General features: G+C 40.2%; 1 protein-coding gene across 3 annotated transcripts in view; it reads right to left on the bottom strand.

The window, feature by feature from the left end:
• The window catches only part of Stx18 (syntaxin 18), a 97,420-nt gene that overhangs the window by 54,164 nt on the left and 23,129 nt on the right, over nt 1-20,127 (bottom strand). The window contains exon 1 of one of the 3 annotated variants that reach the window (XM_019210269.2): nt 7,280-7,413. The exons of the other annotated variants lie outside the window; for them this stretch is intronic. The gene's annotated coding sequence lies outside the window, so the exon portion shown is untranslated. Of the gene's footprint in view, nt 1-7,279; nt 7,414-20,127 lie in introns of those variants that run through there. 3 annotated transcript variants of the gene reach the window in all.

Raw genomic sequence — 20,127 nt, 5'->3', positions numbered from 1 at the left:
TTTTTTTTTTTTTTTTTTTTTTTTTTTGGTACTGGGGATTGAACTCGGGTCCTTGCGCTTGCAAGGCAGGCCACCGAACTGCTGAGCTAAATCCCCGGCCCCAAAATTTTAGTAAATAAGAATGCAAAAGAAATACTGTGACATTAATTTGGGAAAGAGGACAAGTATTAATTTCATTTATTTTAAGAATTGAGGGTTTTTCCTTGAGGTGTCTCTAGTATAGATTTTTGTATTACATTTATTAAAATACAACAAACTTTTAACCTGGGAACAATTTACCAGTTAACATTATCTAATGACAGAGGAAGTATACTTTGAATAAGTAAAACACTGGGAGTTATTTATGCTGCTTAAGAGACTGGGCTATGAACTTTTAAAAAATAATATTTGAAACAGTCCAAAGGGTGTCTGTGATCTTGTTAATGCACTCTGTGATTCTAATTCTAGAGACAGAAATTTGTCTCTCCCAGGGGATTTAAGACATCCATCCATACAGTAAAACAAGCTGAAGGTAATGAAACTAAAAAGAAATATTTCCTAACAGAAGGAATGTATTTTAAAGTCTGAATGATTGACAAGAGAAAAGATTTTTAATAACCATTTTTTTCAAAAAAGGTCTGACAAGAGATTCTGGTTTTGAAGTATGTCACACCCTAACTCCCCAGCCACGAATCTCAGTTCATTTTTTAAAATGAGGTCTATTTCCTATAATTTCAGCTATTTTAGAGTATAATTATTTTACATTTTTATGATGCCTTTGGGGTATCATTACAAATATTTTTATGTGTTCAAACTTAGGAAAGTAAAATTAAGTAATAGCTTTTCTTAAAGGGTGCTGTCAACTCTCTCTTGAACAAAAATCTTTGTTTTAAGGCGATCTAGAGATTTATATCCCTAGTAACCATAGAAATTAGTCTTAAGCTGTAGGAAAAAAAAAACTGCACAAAATGCTCTTTATTTAATTAAAATCAGAGCTATGGTCTTAGAAATGAAGGCCTTCTGAACAGAAAGCATTTTCCAGAGTAAAATTGTTCTGACTCAAGGTAGCACTCTTTGTGATAAATTAATCAAACGCATTTAATTGGCCCTTGAACTTGCATGCACAGCGAGTAAATACTCTGTTGGAAACCATTTGTTCCAGGACCACAGCCACTGTCAACTTCAGTCAGAAAAGAAAGTGAAACCCACAGGATCCTAACAGTATTTGTAGATTATCTAAGAATGAGCAGAAAAAGACAGAACAAAGAAAACAGTTGAACAATAACAATAAGGAGAATCACTCATAGTGGAAGTTTGTTTTTATTGGGAGACTGAAAATATCATTCACTATTTCTCAACAGGAAGATCCAGCCACGCCTCATGAATCAACTTTCAGTGATGACTGCGGCTTTCCGTTTCACATGTATGACAATGGAGACGTGCTCAGCTTCTGCTTATCACACTGTGACTAAAACTATTTTTTTCTGACTTAGAAAAGGACCTATGAGTTCTTCTGCACCACGGTCTCCCCAAGTGGTCTGGGAAAATATGTGCATTTCAAGGATGGGGAAGACAAACTCCTCCAACATTTTTTAAACGTCAAAGCTTTCAAGGTTTATGAAACTCACATGCCGAGGGAATCTATGTACTACCAAACTTGATTAACTTTTATGAGATTTAAATTTGTAGCTTTGGGTACTTCTCTGTATGATGAATAATTTTAAAAGTTAGCCACATTCTCATTTTTATGTTTTTTTAAAACCTACCCACTTGGAAATGAAAATATTGCTGATCATGACCTAAAATAAGCGCTAAATAAATGTCAAGGGCCATACAGCATATTGTACACACCAAGTAAAGTCTGACTACAAATGTCTCTGCTTTCAGACAATCAAAATTTTTGAAGGGGCAAGAAATAGGTGTTTGTCCACAAAAGTTTAGGCCCTGCTAAGAATGCTAAACACTATCTTTTGCAAGCAACTCTATAAGCATTTCCCTCCTATACAATCCACGCTAATTTCAGTCGTACAAAAGGAAGTTTACCAAGCATTTAAGAAAATCAAGACATCTTAGTTTCTGTAAAGAGGTGCAGAAAGGGAACCAATACGGTTAGAAATTTAAACGATAACAATAGGTGGTTTACAATGTATTTAATTGACTGCACAGCATGTTTCTGTTGGTAGTTCTAAAAATTATTCCTTTAGGGTCAAAACATTATTTTCAGTATTGTTTGGGGAAGGGGATAGGAAACAGGAATTTTGACTCAAATGATGCATCTATCTTCACTGTAATTTGTGCATTCCCACAGCACTTAGTACCTAAATTAAATAAAATACAATATGTATCAATTAATTTTCACCTTTAATTCAAATTATAATAAATAAGCAGAAAATAAAAATCTATGCTAAAGTATCAGTAGCAAATAATGCTTAAAATAATCTCAAAACACAATGCCATTTTAAAGTTTTTACAGTATGATGGTTAATAACGACAAAATCTCAGTGAGCTACTCGCAGTATTTTGGAATATCTTCATTTCCTTCCAGTTTTTAACCCTACACATGCAAGAAGTTGTGCAAGATACCAGAGCCTTGTTTTCGCCAGGAATGGGAATGCATGAACTAGGAAGGGCTCTGTGGACTTTCAACCCCTCACAGTTTGCCTGCTTTGCATGTAATTATTCTTCCTCTCCTATAAAAAAAGCAACAAGGTTTCTGTGTGTGTACGTAATTTTCTTGTCTCTCTTAACCCCACATCCTCGGTGGTCTCCTTCAGGATTTTATCTAAGAGGCAAACCTTAACAGCGGAGTCGGGAAATCTAGATTACACAGCACATATAAGAGTGTACTTGTGACAGACAACACAAAGGAAGTAAAAGCCCCTGAGGATCACCGTGGAGAGGTGTTCACCACCCCCACTGGTACACCGCATAGAGCAAGTGTTCTGCACAAAGACTCCACCTGGGCTCACTGTCTGCCACAGCCAGAGCATCTCTCTGAGCTCAATCCTTGCTTATGAAACCAAGAGGCTGCATTTCCTGAGCTCTCAAGGCCTATCTTAGCTCCAAAAATTCCACTGTTTCTTGATTTTGACTGAAAACTCGGCAGTATATTTTCAGTTGATTTTTCATATCCAAGTCTTATGGATACTGTGCTTCATTTACAAGGAAAGGGCTCAACACTTATTGCACTTACTATATCACAAAGGCTATGCCTTATTTTTAAATGTCTCATCTAGCCTTCACAACAGTCCTCTGCATTAACACTTTTCTTGTTTTGCAGGTAAGACTGAGGCTCCGACATGCTAGGATTGGTATTCACACTTAGATATATCCAGTTAACTCTCCATGGTTTCTGGACAGTAAGGGGCCTCCCCTAGCGCAAAATTACCACAGTAGATGGAACCACACACTGAGGAATGCATATGAAACACTGTGTGAAAGGCTGCGCTGGACAATGCAGGGTACACACAAGGGTCACGTCGTTGTCTCCATGGCACCTACCTTACAGGGCTAAACCGTAAAGCAGTTAGGAGCCTACATGTGCCATGAAACAGGAAGGAGAGATTCCAGGGAGGCAACAGCCCTTCAATCTTGGAAGCAGGGAAAGAGGGAGGACTCAGTGTGGTCTCACCAAGAGCCCTGTAAGGTGTGTTTCTCCACTCCGTAAGCTCCCCAGTTGTCTCTGTGTGGACCAGATCTGAGAACCCCCGAGGACGTGACACACAAAGGCTGCTGAGCATGGACAGAGGGGTCAGACTGCCTCGGTTCAGTACAGGCTCTGATATTCAAGAACTACACAGACATTCCCAATTTATTTACCCATTTTTGCCTCAGTATCCTCATTTGTAAAATGGGAAACAGTGGCTGCCTCAAACGATGTGTGAAAGGCAAAGGGTGTAGGGAAGTGCCTGTCACGTTGTAAGTGCTGGGCCAATCCTGGAAAGTCTAAAATGCCCAGGGAGGGAATTTCTGTGACCCATGGCATTAGAATGTTCTCTTGCAAATAAGAGACACAAGATGGCTGCCATTCATATTTTTGTATGATTAAATGCAAAAAACAAAACAAAACAAACCAAGTCTTCTTAGTCCATCTCCAGCTCCTTCAGCCTCAGACTAAATTTTAAACATAAAAATGACACAATAAAATTTGCTTTTAAGTAAATGAATTCTGTTCACTAAATCCTAGTGCAAAGAATGGAAGAAGTTAAAATGCACATGAGAATTCCAAATTGAATGACAGGAAACTATAGTACGGCCAGATTGGGGCTTTAAATTATCCAGAGCAAAAGCATAGAGAAGATAAATGAGAATCTCCATGTTTACTAGACGGTGCAATGTTTTAGATTCCTTAAGTAACCTACACGTCCAGGATTCAAAGAAGAGAGAAAGCCCAGGCATACACAGATGGGCGTCCAAACATCACGGGGGCCTCTCTTAAGGCCCAGTGTGTTCCTGGGCTCAAGTCGCCGTGCCAGCTAGCTGTCCTTCTCAAAAGGCCATCGCTGCTTGGGCTAAGACCTCACAGCTCCTCGCGGCCTCCTACCACAGGATAGCAGCCAGTCTGCCCCCGAGGCTCATATCTCTCGGGGCTCCTTGGCCCACCTCCCTCTGGCTGGCCCCACCAGCCTCGGCTTTGCCCCCTCCAACCCCGCCTCTACTTTGCCTCTCCCTTCTCCAGTCCGGCACCCACACACCCACTGTGGGCGCCCAGCCCTTCCAGCTAGCGAGGAAAGGCTGAGACCTGAGCTATCTGTGCTGTTTTTAACTCAGTAGCTTCGGTGTGTCATTCTCAAGGCTAACCCATGAAGCTGCCTACGTGTCTGTGGGTAGAAAGCCTCACATTTTACCTCTGAACCCTTCCTTGCTAAATAACATTTGTATCATGGGTTTGAAGGAAGAAAACCAAGTTACATGATAATGCTGGAGACTAAATTGTTCTAAGCCTTAAGCTCTTACGATGCAAAGAACAACAGATGCTTGAAACAGCCAGAGGAGGCGCGTGGGAAACTGCGCCTCACGTGACCTCTTTCACACCGCAAGGAGAAAAGTAGAGCAAACACCGAGGGACCGCTTCACGGGGTGCTTCGTGTCTCACACAGGATCCAGTTCCATATACCCTGCGTCTCAACCAGAACCGAGAATGGAGGGTTGCAGGATGCAGAACGGAGGCACAGTGTGGCTGTGGGGCAGGTCACTGCCCACGATGCAGCACGCTCCAGCGCCAAGGTCTCCTCCGTATGGGTGCAAGACAGCCTGGCCTCAGATTTTACTCTCAGGGGCGGGCTGGATTCCTAGGGTCATTGACAGTACGCCGGCGAGGTGCACAGATGTGCCTTCTCTACCCTATTTGTAATGCACCGTTGGTGGAAAGGCTACACAACAGAAAGTCACCACCGGGCCTGGTCAGCACTGACTGACCAGGCCTGAAACTGTATGCGACATGTTACTCTCTTACTCTGCGAAGAACACCAAAAGATCGACAGCACCCGGAAACAACACGCATCAAGCACAGGTCCAGCTGCTCCTACCGATATTAACTCGTTTAGTTCTCATTGGTGACCTCCTGCGGTGGCTGTTATTTTACACACAAGAAACATTATCTCTGCTTTATATAAGAGGAAACTGAGGCTCATCGAGGTTAAGGACTGTGCTCAGTGTCACTCAGCCAGTAAGCACCAGAATTGGAGCAACACCCAGGGATAACCGTGTCCCAGAACCTCTGCTCCTAAGTACCTCTGTGCTCCCTGTGATGCTGTGACTGTCCTGAACACAGACCACAAGCTCTGCCCGTAACACATGTGCCCAATGGTCCTCAGAATCCCTCTGTCTTGTCTTCCTGAGACACCTCAACTAAACCAGAATACAAGTACTTATTTTTATGAGAGTAAACTAACTTTGTCTTCTAAAACACAAAATGTCAGGAGATAGCAGGCCTCGGGCCAGACAGTGTATTCACAGGTGGTTACAGCTGAAGGTACATGGTATCAAGACAGGTTAAATGACTAACTACTCTAAGTGGACAGATATGTTTTCCTGCTTACTACAAAACAGTCACATAAGACTTTTAACTATATTCACCAGGAAACACAAAACTGAGCCGTTCTTCTAGAAAAGGAGAATCCTCATTCCACAGAACCTCAGTGCACACTGTTTTCCACCAGAAATTCGCAAGTCATTTACACAGGCCTTCTCTAAATTTGGAAGTTTGTTTTTCTATTTAGAATAACTTTATTTTTTTTTTTTTCTGGAGGGAAGCACTCCAAGCAAGAAAGAAGTAAACATTTTCAGTGACATATTTTTTTTTCCTTGCAAAATAGTACTGGAAAGTAAGACCAATAACAGTAATAAGCAGCAAGTAATGACGACGCTACTGCCAATACACCTTTCATCATCGGCACAGGGACAGGCACACAGTAAGTATCTGCAAAACAGTTACCGAACAAATAAAAATATACGCATTTGGACAGTCTATACCATTGGTCTAATCTAAAGTCAAAGACTTCAAGAACTTCACAAGAAAAACAGTTCTGTGGGTACTTATTCACTATCAGAACAAAACTGTCAGGACATTTAAGGAATAATAAAAATGATTTATATCGAGATAGGCTTAAATATCAGGCAAATGGGACCTAGGCTTCTTATTAGACGAAATTAGAGAAAGACAGTCAGTGAAGGAAGCTAATAAGCGCTGTGAAGACTGCGGAACTTCACGCTCTCTGTAAGCGAGCCAGCACCTACTTCACAGAGTGTCAGAGTGTTGTTTCTACACACAGATGAATGTTCACCTCAGTCACACACTCCAAGCTACAGACTCCCTTGGTTGCAGCGCGTGGAACACAAGGACAGCTAGGCCAAAGAGGCAAAGGAAGAAGCCAAGCGCGCTGCCTCATAGCAGGGGAATAACAATGTGAGGCCATCATGAATTTACGTAAGACAAGCATCTCAGAAATTTATCCCAGTACCCAACAAACTCCTTAAAAGATCCTTTCTTCAAATTAAAAACAGTAGCTTTATTAATGCATGACCCACTTCAAATTTGAAACACAACTCTGAGCTATACCTTGTGGAATGGAAAGCCATAATTGTAATGTGGAATGAGACCAAGTGAAATCAATATAAGAAATTTAAAGTAAGTAAATACTTTTTTTTCCTGGGGGCAGTATAAAATGTATGAAATTACAGCAGTAAGAAGTTATTAATTTGAAATTATAAAGTAGAATTAGGACTTCAAAATATTCCTAGATTTTTTCAAAGAATTCTCAAAGCAAAGAAAACCACACCATTCTCTGGAAAAGCTTACCTTTTAGAAAAACAGCATTTAATTTGCACAGCTGCTTGACCATGTCGTATAGCAAAAAACAGCAGCATGGATCACACCAAGCGCAGCGCTGAGTAACGCAGCATTTTCAGGTTCACAGGTATTCACGGACTGGCTTCCACACAACTGTTCATTACTCACCAGCTAACCCCGCTTAATGATTAAACTTGAACCGGTGAGAACAGGAACTGTGTCAAGTTACCTGTATAACAGAACACTGCACTCTGGCAAGCAGATTTATGAAAATTTCAACAAACACTGCACAAAAAATCACTAGTAGCGGAACAGAACCTTCACATCAGAGGAACTAATGAGTAGGCACTCCAAAATGTCTGCTGAATGAAACAAAGAAATGTTCGTTCAAGAGGAACAATGGCTTCTTACACTTATTTTGTTTTCCAAATAAAATGATTGTAATTAAAACAGTTACTGACGGTATCTCCCTGCTGCCCACAGACGGTCCACTGTCCCCCAGCAGTGGGGCTGTGCCATGGTGTGGAGGAGGGCAGTGGCGTGTGACTATGCACACGCAGGCTCCAGGCACCATGCCTCTAGAACCCTATCCTCACTGACCTCTAGAGTAACTTTTCAGTTATCTTGTTTTATTCCTTTTGAAACTTATCCCTTTATTATGTATAAAATGTTTATAACTTACTTTCTATTTTCAGTGGAGAGTCTGTAATATGCAAAGTAAAAGAAGAAAAAAAAGTCAACCCATAACACCGTCACCTGAAGTAAATTTGTATCATTATCCACTTCGTGCATGTGAAGCTGTAGTATATGTACAATTCTGTATCCCTCTTATTTTACTTAACACCATGAGTACTTCCCATGCATTTAAAAATTCTTGCGAATAATTAGCTTTAAAGCTAAACAGCGCTTCAATGCTTAAGTTTACTATAATTTAACTATTTTTCTGTTGTTAGGAAACTAGTTGTTTCTTTCAGTTTTGCACAAGGACAAATGATGCTGTAGTGAACTGTAACGCCAGAGTATTTTTGTACATTGAGACTGTGATTTTGTAATTCAGATAAAAGGGTAGAGAAACATTTTCGGATACTGATTCAGGTTGCCAAAGTGTTTCCTGCCTACTTGGCCTCAGTTCTAGGCACAAGGGAACCCTCCCCTAACAGTGCTGCCAATGTTCTCTCCTCTCTTTGCGGGTTCAACAAACCATGTAAGTATAAGAACACGACTAAACCCAGCATCCTTTCCCTTCAAACTGGTGATCATTTTCCCTAGGCAGAGCAAAATAAGACCTCAGTTTCCTCATCTGAAAAATGGGGAGAGTCGGATGAAATGGCCTCTCAGGCCATTGGGAGTTCTGCCATTTTAGGATTCTCTCTGTAATGCAGACACCACGTGTTCGAGTCACAGGACACCGGCAGGAGAACAAAACCTGACCGACTCACTTAGAGCTGTTCAGCTGTTAATCCGTTTCTCTTGGAGCAGATCATGAAGAATAACCCTGCAAATTGGAAATACTTAAATACAACTGGCACACTGTTTTATAAAAAGAAAGATAACATTCGCTTCTAGTGTTCACATACATAACCTAGCTTTTGATTCTAAGACTAGGTGCCACAGCTGGAAATTCCAATTTGAAATTATGACTTCACAGAGAACTGGATGCTCTTGTGAAGATAAGGTTTCCTGGAGAAGGGCAGCATTCTTGAAGGCAATCAAAAATCTGTATTAGATTTTCTGTAGAAAAACAGAAACCTCCAGAACACTACCAAGCATTAAGAATCTGCAAGTTAGCAGACAGACGAAGCTGCCAACCTGCAGTTCAAATTTCTGAGCAGGAGCTCAGCACAGTACTGGGTGCACACGGAGACCTCTGTGAGTGTAACACACCCCACGCTATCTGCCAGACACTTCAGAAGCAGCAGAGGTGGAAAGGGAACAAGTGGCAACCTACCATTTAATCATATGGAAACTACATTAGTATAAAACGCACCAAAAATCCCCTAGGGTTGTTTTAGCAGAGAAGCTGAACAGAATCTTGTTACTTGAAAGCAGTAAAAGTTACCTAAAACAACAGAAGTGAGAAAACAGAAAGAGTTTAGGGAAAGAGGCATTATTGTCAAGTTAGCCACAAGCTACTGAGTCTGTAAAAACTTCACTGGTTTTTATTTTTGTTCTTGAAAGTTAACCTTATTGCATAAAAGACTTCACGAATACATAAAAAATATTTTCTCTTTTATGTCTTTTCAAAGGAAATTAACAGATTTGGAATCAAATTTTACAAAAAGGTGTTCCTTATATTCAGTATCAATTAAAACAATTTTTTATGGAACTCTTACTCCACGGCGTGAGTTGAGGAAATTGTGGCTTAAAAGCAACAGACTCGGCTCGTGGCCCGGTGTAGCTTCAGCAGCAGCCGGACAGCGGAGCGCGGCCCTGGGAGGAGATGAGCAGATGTGTTCCTGCCACACACTTTTGAGGGAACAGTCGCTTAGGTTCCCACTTTCCAACTATCCTCGTCCCAGAGCAGGTCTACTTTCTGGCGTGCCCGACACAGACTTCCTCTACAACTCCAGGAGCTCGTGGCAGTCCGACCTCCTGGGCAGCCTGGTCCTGTGCGTGAACACCTTGAACAAGGGGCGTGCAGCAGTCCTGTGGAGATGACTACACAGCAAGTCTCGTGAGTCCGGGAGCTCCCAATTCCCTCCGGTCAACACAACAAATGGAAGATCTGAGTTGTCATCTGATAAATCATTAAAAACGTAAAGAGCTGTTGCTGGTTTTGGCCTGTAATTCAGGGAAGTTCCCAGGACTGAGTGGGGCGGCAGAGCAGAAACAAAACTTCCATTCTAGTCTCCTTATGTGTGCAAAGAGGGCTTCTTCGCTCTTCTATCTATGAAACTAAGAGTGTAACTGATACTGAGTCCTGTCACATTCCAGAAAGAAGTAATACTCTTCCACTGCACGCAACCTACTTAGAAAAACAGAATCTCTGTTTCCTCGGGAGCCTTTTCCAGCAAAATAATGTATTCTCTTTTAATCCATGTGTACTACTGGCCATCACAAGAGTCACAACACAAAGTGTACAGCACCTTCTGATCACCATTGAAATTTTTTAAAAATTAAATTTCAATTTACGTACCTAGTTTTGTTGCACAGAAGTATGACAGAATAATCAATAAAACATTTCCGAGCACACACAGAGATAGGACATTATGTAAGGGTCATAAAATAGACATAGGAGTACAGTGAGAAAAAAAAAGTCGCAAAATTTATAACTAAGAAAGGTCAGAGTTTTTTTCAACATACAATGGAGGTTATCAAATATGATATTCAGATTCCATGGGAAACATAAGAATGATAAAAAGTTCCACTTTAAAATGTCAAGTTTTATAGTTGCTGAAAATTACATCCTCTGTAACTATTTAAACTTATGAAGAAAAATTATAGATGTCAGTTTAAAATATATACGAGAAGTTACCAAGTTTCTTCAAAACTCCTTTCGGGGATGCATGAACAAAAGTGTTCAAAGGTCACTGGTTTATAATTTGGTACAGAAAAAAACACTCAACACACATTTACAAATAATAAAACTCTTGTGTAGCAAAAACACTGGGGGACCAAGAGAGCATAAAATAGGAGTATTCACCACAGTCCGGGGAAGGACTCAGAGTTTCTGCCACTAAAGGTAAACCTCAGAAGGGTAAAGACTGCAGCTGTCGAGTGCACGCGCATATTCCCAGGGTCCGGAAGAAACGAACGGAAGTGAGGCTGGAGCTAAGAAATACACTTACAAAGGAGCTGGCTGGCTGAGCAAGCAAGCGAGCCGGCGGGGCTGCTCCAGACTGGGAAGAGTTAAGGGATTGATGGAGCTGGCTTGGGCCATGCTTTAGGGTTCTACTGATGATTTACTTTTTCCCTAAAGAGATAACTGGGAGGAAATATTTCAATCAGGAAATGACCTGATGAGGTTTATTTTTTATATATTTATAATTTCTTAGGAAAAAACCTATTGGTAATCAGTAAGAAGAAGGAATTCATTCATTCATACATTCTCCAAATATCAACTGTCTGCTTTGTGTCAAATGTCCTAGCAGGCACAGAAGATACAGAGCTTGCAAACCATCTACAAGAACGAAGAGAGTGAAAAGACAAGCTAACTGGGAGACTGAAAATATTTCAACCCAAATATATGAAAGAGGACTTGTATCCAGAATATATAAACAACTCTCAACTTAAAACTAAGAAAACAAGCAATTTAACTGTGAGCAAAAGACTTGCACACACACTTTCCTAAAAAAGGCAAACAGGCATATGAAAGGTGTTCAGTGTCAGCTGGCAGAGAAACGCTACTTAACACAGGAGCACTACACACTTAATAAAAGGGCTAAAATAAAAATCTCTGACAATAACAATTGCTGGTGAGGGTGTGGAGCACCTAGAACTCTAATCCGCAGCTGACAGGAATCCAAATGGTATGGCCACTCTGGAATACAAGTCAGCAGTGTTTTGTGGGTTTTATTTTGTTTTAAATGACAGTTTTAATGAGATTTAATGCCACACACAACTTACCTGTTTAAAGTGTGAAACAGGATGGTTTTTGATGTATTCATTAGATACACAATCATCTAAACCCTTTACTGAGCCTCCCCATCCCCAGCAGCCCGTTCTCACCCTCCCAGCACCAGGCAAGCCCTCCACTGCGACTCCAGTCAGCCTGTGCTAGATGTCTCCGCCCCACACCGGGGTTACCCAGCACACGGTTCTTCCCCGCCGGCTTCTTCACTCAGCATGCTTTCAGGGCACACGTATCCAGGTAGCAGGTGGCAGGACTTCATTTTTTCGTCTTGCTAGATAATATTTCAACATGTAGATATGTGCATTTTATTTATTCACTCATTAGTTAATGGACCTTACATTATTTTTACTTGTTTATTATAATAACGTTGCCATGAACAATCTCACTCCTATGGATCTGCTCTAGAGAAATGGAAATTTATGCTCACAAAAATCTGCACACAAATATTTCAATTCACAATTGCCCCAAACTGGACACAATCCAAACGCCCACCAATAGGTAACAAATAACTATAGAAGCGCCACACAATGAAATGCCACTCAGGGATAAAGAAGGCCAAGAACTGGCGCTAAACACACATCATGAGTACCCTTGGGGGCATTATTATTTTTACTCAGACTGAGCAGAAGAATCAGTTGCAAAGGATTACATATTATATTTAATTCCATGTATAGGACATTCTTAAAAAGCAAAGTGCAGCAATGAAGGAGTGGGGTAATAAAGTACACTGGATGGTGGTAAGTACTAGGGGAAATCAAAAGTAGAGCCAGGTAAGGGAAGCTGAGGCAGAGTGGGGGAGATGAGATAAATCACCACTGAGCGGACGGTCAAGGTGGCCTTACTGAAAAAACAGCGTCTGAGGAGCATCTGACAGTGGAGAGTGGAGGCACATCTCTCTAGACCCACATCTACAGAAAAGTAACTCAAGCACTGTGGAAGGAACCTACAAGTACAAAAGCCCTGGGACAGGTGTGCGCCTAGCTTATTGATGAACAGCAAGGAGCCCGAGTGTCTGTGAGATGTCAGAGCAGAGGCACCAGGACGGGAGGGAGACACATGTAGATGTCTCTGAATGCACACACTGAAAGAGAAGTCCGAGCTGGACATACAAGTCAGGGACTTATAGGCTTATATATAATATTGAGAGCCAAGAGCCTGGGTGAAATCACTATTCAGCACTTTTATGAACAAATATTTAATTAATATCTACATGTCAACTGTGAGCCAGAGAAAAGAGGCAGAAGGGCTGGGGATTCGGCTCAGTGGCACCATGCTTGCCTTGCAAGTGCTAGGTCCTAAGTTTGATCCCTGGTACCAGGAAAAAAAAAGAGGGGGGGGGAGGGAGAAGGAAAGGGAAAGAAATTTAGCTTTAGAAATGTTCTGCCACTTTAACTCTAGTTTAACCAGAGCAATGAAGGAGGGCAAGGGGAAGAGAATGTAAGAATCACCAGCTATGGTTTTATAAAAATTTAGTGAGAGAAAGTTAAAAAACAAAAACCACTTTTGCGTAAAACGAAGGCAGTCTTGAATCCGTTGCATCAAACTGTCCACCAGGAAACTCACACTTGACTTGAAGGTGGGCTTGAGGTGAACCCAAGGCCCCGAGCAGCCTGCGTTTCCCAGAGGACTCTCCTGTCCAAATTAAGGCTCACCTGGCAGTTCCTACCATAGCCACCGTAGGAGACTACGTTTTGCTCCATGTGTCCGACCCTTGACTTTCATCATAGTTATCCTTAAAACGGACATTTTGTCCCTGCTATAAGAGTTGAATCCAATTTTAAAAGAAATCTTAGGATATGTAGCATATTTTTGATGCGACCCTAGGAACAGTTTGAGTAGGTTTTACTTCAAAAGTTGTAAAGAATACATGTTTAGTCACCCAAGCCTATAAATGCCTATCTGAACACGAGCAGTAGGCAAATCGACAGTCCTCCTAAACCTGGGCACTGGGTATCTGCATCTCAGGCAACTACACTGTATGTTGGAAAATCTTAAACATGGGAATAAATGTGTACCAATCATAACACTCACAATTTAGGTATACACCTCTAGGCTAATGAAGGTCTGGACAGAAACTAACTCTGGCTAACTTTTCAAAAAGAAAGGAGAGGATTCAAATAGGTGCTATGAATATAGGGAGGATGGGTTAAAATTCAGGGCATATCAACCCCAGCCACAGTGACCCCTGGGCTGAATATTTTTTCTTTGGGGGCCAGCGTGTGTTTGTGGGTGACCCAACTTGTACAGTGTAAGATGATTAGCAGCATATCTGGTCTCTACCCACTAGACGCCAGCAGCAGCCCCCTATCCATGACAGCCAAAAATGTCTCCAGACATGGGCAAATATCCCCAGGAGGTAAAATTGCCCCCAGTTAAAAACCACTGGCTTAAATGCTCCAAACATGGGAAGGGCAAAGATACAGCTGGGCCTCTGAAACAATTGGAACCAGATATTTAAACCTCCAGAACTCTCTTGATTTCTAATCCTTCTTTTTTCTGCATTTTAGCTTTAATTCTTTCATTGCAGCTCAGCCACCAAGGGCTCCTGAGTTCTGGTAATTGAAATTTAGGCCTCTAGACAAAGAATGAGTCTTTTTCTTAATTCCATTTAAAAAAAAAAAAAAAAAGGCCTGGAAAAGGATTCTGATTGGCCTGATTTGAGTCTGGTACCAACTCTCTGACCAAGGGGGTGTACAATGTTATTTGGGAGCAAGCAGCTTCTGCTGAAACCACCTTGTTAAAGTCAGAGGGAAGATCAGTTCCTGAAAGGAAGAAGGAGCTACTGTTGACAGAGGTGGTTTGGGGACAATCACTTAATACCGACTGATACCCACAACACACAGCAAACAGCCCACACACCAGCAGTTCTTCATAACACTGAACAGCATTTGTTTCTCTGCATTTGAGGCATGGTTGTGGGCTGGGCCCTCGAGGACATCCTCAAGTCTCCAGGGAGGCCACCTGGGAGACTGGAGAAGTGAGCAGAGGACAGAGAATCCACGCTTGGAGGGTTTTTTCACTGATGTACTTTAAAGTGGATTTCTAGACGGTGCATTTAAGTCACCCAAAGAATAAATTTGGGATTATTACTACTGTATACTGTATATTGCTCCCAGTCAGACATGACAAAGGACTGACAGTTGGTATGCTCTGTGGGCTACTAACAAAACATACTTTTAATGTGTGCCTCTACCTCAGTCAACAGAAGACCGTAATTGAACAACCATTGCCCAATTTGCGGGCTAACAGAAAACCAAATGTTTGCCTTGAAAACTTTTCAACTGGGTTCAAGAATAAAATTCAGGAATATGATAATATACATATCAAACAGGCATGAATGCATCCAACTCAGAATGTAAAGAAGAAAGCTTAGGTCTAAGTTAAAATTTTTAGGACTTCCCAAAGACAGATAAGATAGGAATCGGAATCCTTCCTTGGAGCTCTCGTTAGCAAATCCTAGAAAGTGAATTAATGTAATAGAATGTGAATTAATGAAGGACCTGAGCCTTGAGACTGGGCTCAGAAAGATGAGGGGGTTTCTCTCATCTCAGCTCTGCCTGAGGCGAGCAGAGCTCCAGGGATTGCCCACCATCTGCAAACTTTCATCAGAAGTGGACTCAGCACAGGACTGCAACCTTAAACCCGAAACCCAGCTCCCCTCCATAGTGCCAGGAGCCAATCATAATCCAAAGGCCTCAGAGAACAGGCCTGAAGAAGTAAAATGTGGGATCTCACCCTGCTCTGGCATCTCAGTCTGTCTGGGGATGTCTTTGGTCTAAGGGCTGTGGCCCTCACCGTACTGCTCTTGGATCTTATGGTGTTACAGTTGGTTTGGGGGGCAACATTCCTTATTAACAACACATAGGAATAGCAATATTTGCAAAGTTCCTAAGAAAAATTACTTAAATGTGGTATCAGGAAATTCTCTAAAATCCTGAAGCTGGTAAAAGTCACCTTCTAACATTTTAAACAGATATCTGACAAAAAGGAATGGCCAAGGAGATTCTTAATCCTCCGCTGAGTTAAAAACTACCCCAGCTTTCACATCTTCATGGCAACACCAGAGGTCTGGGATGTCTCCATGCTAAAGCAGTAATAACTTGTCAAGTGATGGTGATTAGACAACTGTTAAATTTTTTCAATAAAAGACTAATGTTCAATCTTTGCTTTTATATAGGACATGATTCCCTTCCCTTTCAACCTGAGAGAAAGTGTGATTAAAAACACTGAAGACTTGGAGGGGAGGGGCAGGTGAAAACAGAAAAGGCAGTATTGGAGTGAGAACTGTGGGATTTCACTTTGCACTGTAGCCGAGAACGCAGCCTCTAGGAGACTTGAAAATCACAGTCCCACACTCAGTCCACATGCTCTGGCCTTTTCTTTCAGGACTGCAGTGTATCAGGTAACACCTTCAAAGCAGTAAGTGTATGGCACTGTTATCAGACTGATAATTTCTGCAAGTCTTCTCATGAATCAAGAAAATTTGTGGGTGTAGAGGTCAAAGAAATTCTCAGTCTTCTCACTACATATAGGAAAGTAGTAGCATAAGAACTGTTGTAAGTTAAGCAGTCACTTGGACAAGCACAGCAATACTAAATGAAGCTTCAGGAGAAAACAGGGACTTCAGAAACAAACTTTACCATCTAAAAAAACAAAGTAGAAAATAAAGTTTCATCTTTGTGTTCCTTGAAGAGGGGGCAGAGAATGGGTTTGCGTATTATTTCAGTATGACTTCTAATGACTTTTAAGGATCCTTCCATCTGACCTTTTGGTATTAAGAGCTCTGAAAGGATGATCCACTTGGTCCCCATTCAGTCTACAAGGGACGACTGCCTGCCACAAGCCAGGCATTGGTGTTTGAAGCTGCAATACAATGGGAGAGCAGAACAACCCATCCAGCCTTTGATCTAAAAGAGCTTACAGGCCACTATGAGAAGCATAAACAAGTTTAATCAACCAATGTAAAAACCAAACCACTGAAGAAGGTACTCACATGTTAGGTAATGAAAACAGGAACTAGGAGAGAGCTGCCTCTATGAAACAGGAAGGGGAAAGAATTAAGAGTGCTTTCTATGGGTGAGAAAAGACCCAAAGGGTTTCTCAAGCGCCTAGTCAGGAAGACTAATCTTTCGCTTTCTCTGTGAAGATTCTATGAAGCATATAAGGACAATAGTTCCATATACGAGGACAGGAAGAAGGCAAAACAATCACACTAAGTATTCTTGAGTAAATGTCTCATGGAAACATTCAGCCTAAGGTACCTAGAGCCCACTTTAAATTTTATTTTCTCCATATAATTCCCACAAAGTACATTCAAGCAACCAAATTAAACATTTTTTTTACTCCAGTGACAGAGTCCTTAAAACTTTCAAAGGAGGGTGAGACCTAAATGAATGCAACTACTAAAAAATAATATAATATACTAGGAATGGTTGTAAAGTTTCTAGAAAAACTCGTGGTCTACTATGCAATGATACTTTCAATAAATGCTCAAAATACGTGTTTCTAATGCTAATTGGAATGCAAATGACAGTGAACAAAAAATAATCGGGGAAAAGAGTTTTGACACTGCATACATGACTCTGAAGATGGAGTCACCTTTTCTATGATTTGTATTAAAGAAAAACCTGAATTGCTGAGGTTCCCAGATAAAATTTAAAAATCCAGAATCTGGCCATGGCAGTTCAGGATAATTCTCACTCAAAGACCATCAGATCCTAAATTGACTTTATTAGGAAGTGGCTTGAAATGGATTCTGAATACTATACACTGTATCTTATAATAGATGCCAGTCTGATTAGTAAATGTAACAAAAACGTGTAAAGAGAAAAAGCTGTAAGGCATTTAATAAAAAAATTATTTTAGCAATCTGAATTTATTTCTAAAAACATCTTATTAAGTGCATGAAACAATTCAAAACTACCTATAGTTTCCTAAGTTTAAGGGAAAATAAGTTATTTTCTCCTGGCACATAAAAAAGAATTATAATCAACAGCATTTTAAAAGGCTATTTAAAAAAAAACAAACTACTGTTCACTGGTAAAATCCCTTCCCCCATCCTCATGCAGTCTTTTCTCCACCACAAATTATTGATTTGCAGGGAAAAGTAAGCATTTAGAAAATAAGCATTTGATGATAGTAGAGGCTACAGCTGACACAAAAGCTTTTGTGATGAGAAAAGGCAGGATCTCAAATCTAAGAAGGTAAAACACCAAGTAGCAAAAATGAATCTTTAAGAACTATCAAACCAAACAAAAAATAAAATTAGATATAAATTCAAGTTTTAGACTGTGGTCAATTGAGGTCTAGACAAAACCCTATGTTTGCTCACTGCCGCGTCTCCAGTCTGCTCCAAGTTTGAAAAGGTAATTGAACACAGTCTATAATTACTGGATTAGACACAGATGGGCTCTGTACATTTCAGGGGGAAAAAAGCACTGTTTTGATTCATTTTATGATTGCCTGTAAGGTCAAACTTTTCAAAATGTACTTTCATCTGTTAAATGGTTTCTCAAATTCCCTGGGGTCTATCTTCAATAACTGTGATGTTTTAAGCAATTTGGGCCTATCAGATCCCGTCTTTGAATGTAACTAGCTGCCCATTTTCTAGTATTATAAATGTGCATGTAGGTTAATTGCTACATCTCTTACATATTTTCTGAAGTTGCAGTTTTGGAGGAAAAACTAAAAATTGTGCCTCTTTTCCAGCAGGAATTTGGCATATTAATGAAAACTTTTACAAAAAATGTTAGCTATTTGATAATAAGTGATTCAGTGCGAATAAAAGTCCATAAAATTTTTTCTTGATTCAAGTAAAAAACAGACACAAAGAAAAATCAACATCCTGGATGTAAGTTGTTAAGAAAAATAAATTTAGTTATCTTCCAACTGAATAATTTATAAAGCATAATATTCTTGACAAAAATCCTATGTATTTTTATTTAATAACTACTTAAACCAGAAAGCAAAACAATTTCCTAATCTTAAAAAAAAAACTTTACACATAGCTTTCTGTATCACTTACAATAATAATGATGTCACCACACAGAAACTTATTATAAATTCATAGTGGAAAACAATATCTAACTTGGAGAATTCAGCTTCTGGCCTCTTCAGTGTGTCTATCCTATCTCCAAACATCTCATAGTAAGACAATTTATTCAACAGCACTCCACACAAAATTTTTAATTATGAAAATCTGTGGCAGACCCATCAGCACTGATTAAAATGCTACAAAGAATCTCCCTTGCTTAGTACACTTTACCACAGAAAGTGGATCTCAGGCTAAGGACTTAGGCAGAGGACCCCAACTCCACGAGGCCACTCTGGGACAGGAGATGGAGGACTCTGAGGTCTGTCCTGCAGCAGCAGTGGCAAAGTCCCTTGGTGCCACCCATGTTAGGGCACCAGCCTTCTGCAGTACTTGTTTTCCAATCTCCTTTCCAGTTATGGCTTCATTTTCTATTCCACAAATTCACTTCAACTAACTATGCTGTGATAGTGACAGAACAGAAACCCCTAATGCAGAAGATAAAAACAGAAATGCTATAATAAGGAACAACTACAAAAAAGATTTTTATTTTAGGAAGTTAATTTTGTGTATGCTGTTTTTACACACAGTGAAGAGAATAATTTATGGTCATACAACAAAGCTTAGGTTGATATTCTTCTGGAAATCACAGGCATATAGGAAGTATTTAATACTTTTTAAAATTACAGCCATGCTCAAGAAAATCTGACAATTTTACTGATACTTTTTATAAGATATGTCAGTGGGATCTACAAATAGCTAACTTCTTGTCACAAAACCGAATTTCTTGTTTGTTTGTTTATTTATTTTTGGTTTGGTTTTTTTGTTGTTGTTTTTAAACCAGGGTTTTGCTATGTAGCCCAGGCTGGCCTTGAACTTACAGCAATCCTCCTGCCTCAGCCTCCTAAGTGCTGGGATTACAGGCGTGTGCTACCATGTCTGGGTAATCTTGTGTTTTTAAACACGTTATTTTGAATAGAAAAAACATTTTGCAGAGATAAATGTGTATATCACTATTCAGAGGACCATAATAGCACTTCATGTATGTGTTCCTATAAAATACCATGAACATAATGATCTCACATGGACTAAGGAAGCCACTTTTAAAATTAAATTATAAATGTATTAAATCTTCATGCAAAATAAACAATGGCCCCAATTTTATAGTTCACATATATATGGATTTTTTCATAAGAGTTTACTAAACATACCTGTATTAAATGACTAGAGGCACAGAGTACCATGTAAATGCTG

The sequence above is a fragment of the Fukomys damarensis genome, unplaced genomic scaffold (genome assembly GCF_012274545.1).
Source record: "Fukomys damarensis isolate Sample0158 unplaced genomic scaffold, DMR_v1.0_HiC HiC_scaffold_35, whole genome shotgun sequence".
NCBI lineage: Eukaryota > Metazoa > Chordata > Mammalia > Rodentia > Bathyergidae > Fukomys > Fukomys damarensis.
This window is presented reverse-complemented; position numbering and strand designations above follow the sequence as displayed.